Source organism: Nannospalax galili, unplaced genomic scaffold, assembly GCF_000622305.1.
Source record: "Nannospalax galili isolate Female #2095 unplaced genomic scaffold, S.galili_v1.0 scaffold902, whole genome shotgun sequence".
Classification (NCBI taxonomy): domain Eukaryota; kingdom Metazoa; phylum Chordata; class Mammalia; order Rodentia; family Spalacidae; genus Nannospalax; species Nannospalax galili.
In genome coordinates this window covers 706125-715107 of record NW_008347814.1, presented here as the reverse complement: position 1 = coordinate 715107, position 8983 = coordinate 706125, and positions in this window count along the sequence as shown.

The following is an 8983-nucleotide window of genomic DNA, read 5'->3' as shown; positions in this document are numbered from 1 at the left end:
TATATATATATGCAGGAGTGGTATAGATGAATCTTACTGTGGTTATTATGGTTTGAATCAGAAATGTCCCCCATGTGCTCTTATTTTCAACACTTTATTCCCCAGCTGGTGGAACTATTTGAGGCAACTATGGAACTTTAGAAAGTGGTGCTTAGCTAGAGGAAGTATGTTAACAGGGGGGCCCTTGGAAGGCTACAGACCAGGCCCTGGCTCTGACCCTGCTCTCTGATTCCTGGCCTGCCCTGATGTGAATAGCCTCCACCATACACTCCCTATTGCCATGAACTGAGCTGGTTGCCGTGCCTTCCCCACCATGATGAACTGAAACCCTCTGAAATCATGAACTAAAAATCTTTCCTCCATTAAAGTGTTTCTTTCGGTATTGTGGTCACAGTGCTGCAAAAGTAACTAAAAGAGAAAATTCATGCCAGAGAAGTAGGGCCATTGCTGTGACCACACTTGGCCATGTGGTTTCTTATTCTGGAACTGCTTTGTGGGAGGCATTTGGAAGACTGTAGAGATGCAGGCTGGAGAATGCTTAGCTATAAGCAGAGCTTGACAGATGATTGGCAGGAGTTTGGAACACCAGGATGCTGGTAGAAATGTGGACAATAACCACCATGCTCGTAATGTTCAACAGAAACACAGACCTTACTGGGAACTGGACTAAAGGGTATTCATTATGGCAAAGAATGTTTTATCCATATCCTGAATATGTGAATGAGACTGAATTCAAAAGTAATGAACTAATTTACTTGGTGGAGTAATTTCAGGCTGTAGCAAAGTTACTTCTGGTGCTTTCGATCATGTTGATAATGAAAATCAGTATCAAGAAGTAATTCATTAAGGCATCAAAATGTGTAGTTTGTCTAGAAAAAAAAATCTCACCAAAGTTTCAGGCAAAGTGGTCATAATTGTTAGAGATTGGTGGCAATCTAAAGAAGAAAGGCAGGTTGCCCTGGAACAAGAGGAAGGGGAGGAGGAGGAGGGGAGGAGGAAGAGGAGGAGGTGGGGAGGAGGGTCAGGGGGAGGAGGAAGGAGAGGAGTGGGGAGGAACAGGGTGCTCTTAGGGTGTTCTACTCACACAGAGCTCTACGTTCAGCCACCCAGACACTCAGAGACTGCTGCCAAGACGGTGGCACCTGGACAAAGACAGCCTGACTCCTTGACATGGGTGAGAACCAGGAGTCAGCCCAATCTGTTCGGAGAACTTGTTCCTTCAGATTTCTCTTGGAACTCTCCTTTCAAACAAAAGACTTGTTCTCTCCTTATTGAAACAGCACATTTAAACTGACATAGAAGAGGACTTGTCTTATCAGAGGATTTTGTCCCTTCTGACCTCTCCTGACCCAGATCAGCAACAGCAAACAGATGTTATCACTCTAATCCCACCTGTTGGGATTAGCAAAGAACAATCCATTGCTTACAACAATATTCACTGCTTTCAGTGCTTGATATTCTCACAACATACATAAACATTCTGAGTCAGGGTAAGGAAGGGTCATAAGGGATTAAAGCTAGTCATCTAGGTTTATAAGTAAACTTGTTTACATTATAAACAAGCTTTGGTAATGTTAAATTATCTCAATACATAAAATTAGCTTTGGTTACAAAATTAAGTAACATTTTCATTAGCAGAAGAGTCATTCCACACTGTAGCCATGATCCAAGGGCATCAATTCTGCTCAAGCCAATGACAAAACTTGGCATCAATAGGGGTTGGTTTTATAGTTATACAGTATATAAGACTTATGGGTTCATGGCGGTTTCCATCAAGATTTGTGAGAAAAGCTTGTGAGAACAGACAGTATATAATAATTCCATATGAGAAGCCCCAGACAGGGTTGTACATGAAGCTGTGAGAGTAGCATCTACATTGGATTAGCAACCCCAGGATACTGGAGATGCCAAGAATGTGGGATGTCTATTGAAGAAAGATGCAGGTGCCAAGTAGATCCAGGAGAGAGAATATGCATATGTAAATGCAAAGGTCATAGAGATGGTGCTGCCCAAGCCCACTGGTGCTCACATCATGATACCATGTGCCACAGATGCTGGTCAGGGCATTCTGGAATTTAATGTTTGCCCTGCTGAACTTCAGTCTTGCTTTAGCCCAACCTTTCCATGTTTTCCTCCTGTTCCTCTCTTTTGGACTGGGAATATTTACTCTGAGCCATTGTATATTGCTAATATGTAACTCTTTTTATTTTATAGGGACTTACAGATGAGATTACCTTCAGTCTGTGCAGAGACTTTGGACTCTTGTAACATTAAAACTATAGGAACTCTTGAAGTTGAACTAAATGGGCATTATGCATTAAAAGTTGGCCATCAGCCTTTGGGGTCCCAGGGTGCCATGTTATGGTTTGAATCTGAAATTTATCCTCAGAACCATATTTTGAATCTTGTTCCCCAGCTGCTGACTCTGAAGAAGCTGCAGGACACTTAGGAGGGGAGGCTTAGCTGGAAGAGCTACGTCACTAGGGGTGGGCCTTTTAAGGATATGGCCTGGTAATTCCCAGTCAGAATCTCTGCTTCCTGGTCTGCCCTGGCACACAGGCTCCTGCTGCCATGACTGAGCTGCACACTGGGCCTTCCCCACGATAGTGGACTTAAATCCTTTGAAAATGCATGTCAGTGTGGATTTTTTTTCTCCTCTAAGTAGTTTCTATCAGGCACTGTGGTCAAAGCAGTGAAAAAAATGTAGCTAAAACAGTCTATTTGTTTTTAATTTCTTAAGGCACTTCCAAACTGGTTTCTATAGTTGCTGAACTAATTTACATTCCCACCAACACTGTGTAAGGTTTTCCTCCCCAATATCTGTTGTTTGTTGTTGTTGTTTTGTCTTTTTGAGACAGGGTCTCCCCATAGCCCCAGCTCACTATGTAGGCCAGGCAGGCCTTGAACTCACAGAGATCCACCTGCCTCTGCCTCCTGAGTGCTGGGACTAACGGCGTGTGCCGCCATGCCTGGCTGTTGTTCTTCTGATGATAACCATTCTAACCAGGGTGAGATACAATCTCAGTGTTAATTTTGATTGCATTTCCTTGATGACTAAAGATATTGAGCATATTTTCATGTATTTATTAGTTTTCTTAGTTGTACTTCCTTGGGAAAGTGTCAGTTCAGTTCATTTGTCATTTGCCCACTTTTGTTTGGATTATTCATTCTTTCAATGTTTAACTTATTTAGTCCTTTACATAATTTGGTTATCACTCCCTTGTCAGATAAAAGATTTTCTTCCATTTTGTAGGCTGTCTTTTTATTCTTCTAATTGTTTCTTTTGCTGTGCAGAAGCTTTTTTGATTGATGCAATTACATATATCAATACTTGTTACTACTGGGCTATTGGAGTCCTAATCAGAAAGTCATTGCCAATGCATAGACATCAAAGTATTTCTCCAATTTTGCCTCTATTAGTTTCAAAGTTCCAGGTCTTATGTTTAGGTCTTTGACCCATTTTGAGATGTGTGTGCTTGTGTGTTAAGCATGTGTACATGTTTGCATGTGTGTGAACACAAGTTATGTACAGGTGCACATGCATATGCATGTACCTGAGTGTTTAAGACTGAAGCTGATGTCTGGTATCTTCCTCAGTTGCTCTCAAACTTATTTATTGAGGCGGATCTTTCACTAAACCAGGGTGAAGCATGTCAATTCTGTTTAGTCCAGAATGTCCTGGGATCTTCTGTCTCTACCTCCAAAGCATTGGGATTACAGGTGGCCACTATGCCTGCTAGAATTTACATGGGTGCTGGGGATCTGATAGGATTATGCCACCTGCAAATGAGATTTGAGTTCTTCCTTGGTTAGTTTAGCTTTTATTTCTTTCTCTTACCTTATTGCTCTGGCCAAGAATTCAAGCACCATATTGAATAAGAGTAAGAGAGTAGACACCAGTTTCATATTTCTGGTTTTACTTTTAGTTTTTACCCATTTAGTAATGTTGGCTATCAGTTTGTCAGAGACGGCCCTTTGACACTGGGCTAAGTTCCTTCTAGCTCCAGTTTCTTAAGTGCTTTTATTATGAAAGGATATTGACATTTTTCAAAGGTTTATTCAGCATCTTTTGAGATGATAATGTGATTTTTGTCCTTGATTATATTTATGTGATGTATTTTATCTATTTGCATATGTTAACTTAATTTTGCATCCTTGAAATTAACCGAAGTTAATCATAGTATATGATCTTTATAACGTGTTGCTGAATTCAGTTTACAAGATGTACATGTGCATGTGTGGGTGTGGGTGATGTACATGTAAAGGCCATTGGTCAAGCTCCGGCATCTTGCTCTCCACCTTATTTTTTAAAATAGGCCCTCCCACTCCACCTGGAGCTCACTGATTAGCTAGAGCAACTGACCAAAAAGCCTCAGAGCTCCTCCAGCTCAGCATTCACTCCAACTACCTACCCTCCCCCACACCACCAGTGCTAGGATTAGTTACACACTACAACACCTGGCTTTTGGGTGCTAGTGATCCAAACTGAAGTCCTCAGCACTTCACGGACTGAGCAGTTATTTTTCTTTCATGGACTGAAATACAGCATTCTGGGCTCTAGACTTTGGGGGTTTTGCTGAGAAATCTGTTATTCTGATTGATTTGCTGGGGAGTTTGTGGGGTTTTTTAAACGTGTGTTTACTGGTGTGTGGTATATATGTGTGTATGTTTGTGTATGTGTGCTTGTGGGTGCACATGTATATATCCATGAGTTTGACAGCGGATAGCTTCCATTTCCACTCTTCTCCACCTCATCTTCAGGAGACCAGATCTCTCACTGAATCCAGAGGTCACTGATTGGCTGGATTAGCTGACAAGATGCTCTGGGATCCACCTGTTTCCATATCTACCCCCAGCACTAGTGTTACAGATATGTATGACCATGTCTGTTTTTTTTAAAAAAAAAAAAAAACAAAAAACAAAACAAAAAAAAAACATGGGTGCTGAGGATCTGACCTGAGGTCCTCATATTTGTGCAACAGATACTTTACCAACTGAGCCATCTCCCCAACCTCCGTGGGTTTGCTTTTGTAAGTAAGTTAGTCCTTCTCTTTTGCAACATTAAATGTTGTATGACACTATTCCTGGGGAGAACTGGACAACCGTCTATTCACCCCAGATAGGGAACCCACGACAGACCAAAGTAAGGATCCAACAAAGTCTAACTTAGTGAACCAATGAGTGTTACTGGGGTTACTTACAGGAATATGGGTGAGGGATTACTCAGAAGAGCAGAAATAACTCAAAGGCAGCAGTATCATCAAAAGCCCATACCAGCATGGGTGACAGCTCATAGAAGCAGGGAACCTGAAGTGTACTGCACAGCCTACAGGCAGCTCAGCAGATCAGTGTCCCTTCCCAGGTTGCCCAGTTGGTCTGAGCCTCTTCCAGGCAGCTCAGCTGATCTGAGAGTGAAGAGAAGGGCCTAGTCAGTATGGTCAGTTTGAAGGACTTCCTGAAGCTATTGAGTTGCTTATTTCCTAAGCTTAATAATCTTCTCTGCAGGATGGTGTATTCATCTGTCTTAGAACGTCGTGCTTGTTAATGAAGAGGATGGAGTTTCTTATCTCTGAGGAAACCACTACACAACAAGCAGTAAGCACTCTACTGATGAGCGATCTCTCCAGCTCCCAAGGTTTTCATTTTATTATTATTATTATTATTATTATTATTATTATTTCTTTTATGTGTATGAGTGCATTGCCTGCGTGCATGTGAGTGCACCCATGTCATGCAATGTCACGGAGGTCAGGTCAGAAAAAGGCCTCAGATTCCCCTCAAACTGGAGTTAAGGATGATTCATAGCCACCATGTGTGTGTGTGTGTGTGTGTGTGTGTGTGTGTGTACACATGAATGCACAGGGGTGCCCTTGGAGGCCAGAAGAAAACATCAGATCCCTTGGAGCTGAAGTTCAGGTGGTTTTGAGCCACCTGATATAGGTGCTGGAAACTGAACCTGGGTCCTTTGAAAGAGTAGCAAATGCTCTTAACTGTTGATCCATCTCCCCATCCCCAGGTCAGATGGTAGGCTCTCTCTTAAGATGGCACCTATGCAGCTCCTATGACTAAGCTGGCAGTGCAGGCGACCCCCTTATCCAGCACTCAGACTGTAGATCCTTGTCTTAAGTGTAGTTCTGCAGTGGAATTCTGCCTTTGCAGAGTTCTATGACTTTCCTTCTCTCTTTTGCCTATGGATGGGGCGTTTCCCATCTCCCACGCAGCCAGGGGCTCATGTTTGGGCCATCTGTTTCTCTTACAGTTCCAAGGTCTTCTGTTTCTGGGTTTCACCTGGCCTCTGTTTTGCACCCCTCTGCCTCTCCATATCTCCCTACAGCCACACACCTTTTGTGTCAATCTCTCATAAAGCCCAATAAAGTAGCCAGTGTCTCTAGTTCACCATCTTTTTCTCCTAGTTTTTTTTTAAGCTTTCATTGTACTATTATGAATCCAAATAAAATTTAATGTTGTTTTGAACCAAAATATATCTATCTTTTCCTGAAGAGATTTAAAACATTCACTTTCTTTAAAAATGAAAAGCGTCTTTTGGTCTTCACTGTGTCATTCTGTGGATCCTTCCTCCATTCCTTGGCCTTTGAGGTTTCATTCCGAAGAGCCTTCATCTGTTCCTTGGTCTTCGCTGTGTTGTTCTATAGGCCCTTCATCCAATCCTTCCTTCCCTCTCCCATTCTCGGGTTCTCCTTGCTTTTTCTTCCCTCTTACTTTGGGAAATTATATACCCAACTGTTATTCCAAAAATGGTTAGCAATGATATATAAAATATTTGAGTTCATATTCTCCATCATTATCAACAGTTAAATATTTTAGAGATTGGAGAGATGGGTCAGTGGTTAGGAGCATTTGTTGCTCTTGCAGAGGACCCAGGCTCAGTTCCCAGCACCTGTGTCTGGTGGCTCAAAACTGCCTGCAACTTCAGCTCCAGAGGATCCAGCACCCTCTCCTGGCCTCCCCACACATATGAACATCATACATGCACATACATACACGCACATGCACGCATGCACAAATAACTTTTTAAAATCTTTAAAATGTTAACATTTTAGCAGGCATGGTGATGCACACCTTTGATCCCAGCATTCAGGAGTCAGAGGCAGATGGCTCCCTGTGAGCTTGAGCCCAGCCTGAACGCCACAGAGTTCCAGGTGAGCCAGGGCTACACAGTGAGACCCTGTCTCAAAAACAAAGTTAACATTTTCACCTTTTACGATGTTTCTTGGCCATCTTTATTTCTTCTTTTGAGAATTCTCTGTTTAGACCCTTAGCCCATCTTTTCATTGGGTTACTTGCTTTCTTGATTCTTCATTTTTTTTGAGTTCTTTATATATTCTGGATGTTAAACCTCTATCAAATGTGTCACTGGTGAAGATTTTTTTCCCACTATATGGGTTTTCTCTTCACTTCCTTGGTTGCTTCCTTTGATGTACAGAAGCTTTTTAGTTTAATTAGGTCCCACTTGTTGATTCTTGACCTTAATTCCTGAGCAATTGATGTCCAGTTTAGAAAATCCTTTCCTACACCTATATCTTGTAGGTTATTGCCAATGTTTTCTTCTAACAGTATAAGAGTTTCAGGCTTCACATTGAGGTCTTTGATCCATTTGGAGTTGACGTTTGTGCGGGGTGAAAAATAAGGGTCTCATTCTTCTACAGGTGCAGATCCAGTTTTGCCAGCACCATTTGCTGAAGATGCTGTCTTTCCTCCAGTGAATGTTCTTGGCCCCATTGTCAAATATCAGGTGGCTGAAATTGTATGTACTCATATTTGGGTCCTCAAATTTGTTCCACTAAGAATCTATGGGTCAACCTTGTTAGTAATTATGGAAATGCAAATTAAAACTACTTTAATATTTCATCTTACCCCAGTCAGATTGGCTAAGATCAAGAGAACAAATTATACCAAATGTTGGAGAGGATGTGGAGAAAGGGGAATGCTCGTCCACTGCTGGTGGGATTGCAAACTTGTGCAACTCTTATGCAAAGCAGTGTGAAAAACTCTTAAAAAAGCTAAAAATGAACCTACCATTTGACCCAGTTATACCACTCCTTGGCATATACCCAAAGGACTCATCCTATTGCAGAAACATTTTGTACATCCATGCTTGTTGCTGCTCTTTTCACAATAGCTAAAAGGTGGAAGCAACCAAAGTGTCCTTCAGCTGATGAGTGGATAATGAAAATGTGGTACATTTACAGTTCTACTCAGTGGTAAAGAAAGATGAAATCATGAAATTTGCAGGTAAATGGATGGAACTAGAAACTGTTATACTAAGTGAAGTAACACAGACTCAGAAAAAGAAATCGACATATGTTCTCCCTCATATGTGGATTCTAAAACCAGATGCTGATAAATGAGTGTGTAACCAGACATAACCACAGGAACCAGGATAATGGAAAGGAAACAGGGAGGTAAAGGAAAAGAAATAACCTGAAAGAGAATAACAGTAGGAAACAGGTGTGATTAAGGGATAAATGGATAAAAATGGGGCTATTTAAATGGGAGGAGGGAGAGAGGGTTATACAAGGAAACTTGGGGATAAAGGGAAAGAAGGAGCTCAAGAGGTGAGACCATAGGAGACTGGTATTATCAAGGGAGAAATAGGGAAAATGGGGAAACCATAGCAGAAGGATTAGACAGTGAGAGATAGGAGAGATAAGTAATGCCTAACTATTTAAAACCAGAAGGAATCATATTAGTCCAACAACCTAATGACAAATTACACATACATTATCTCTACATAAGTCTATGTGTATAGCTAAAGGCTACATAACAAGAAACAGTGCCAGACAGGAGAAACCTTCCTTTGAGTTGTTGGCCATGGTGGTCCAAGAGACTCCCCAAATTACTCAGGCTATTGCCACAGCCCTTGATAACCTCCCAGAACTTGAAGGTAAGTCCTGACTGCTGAACACAGAACATACTTCAGACACAGGATTTGGAGCAATAGACCTACAACTGACCTGAAACA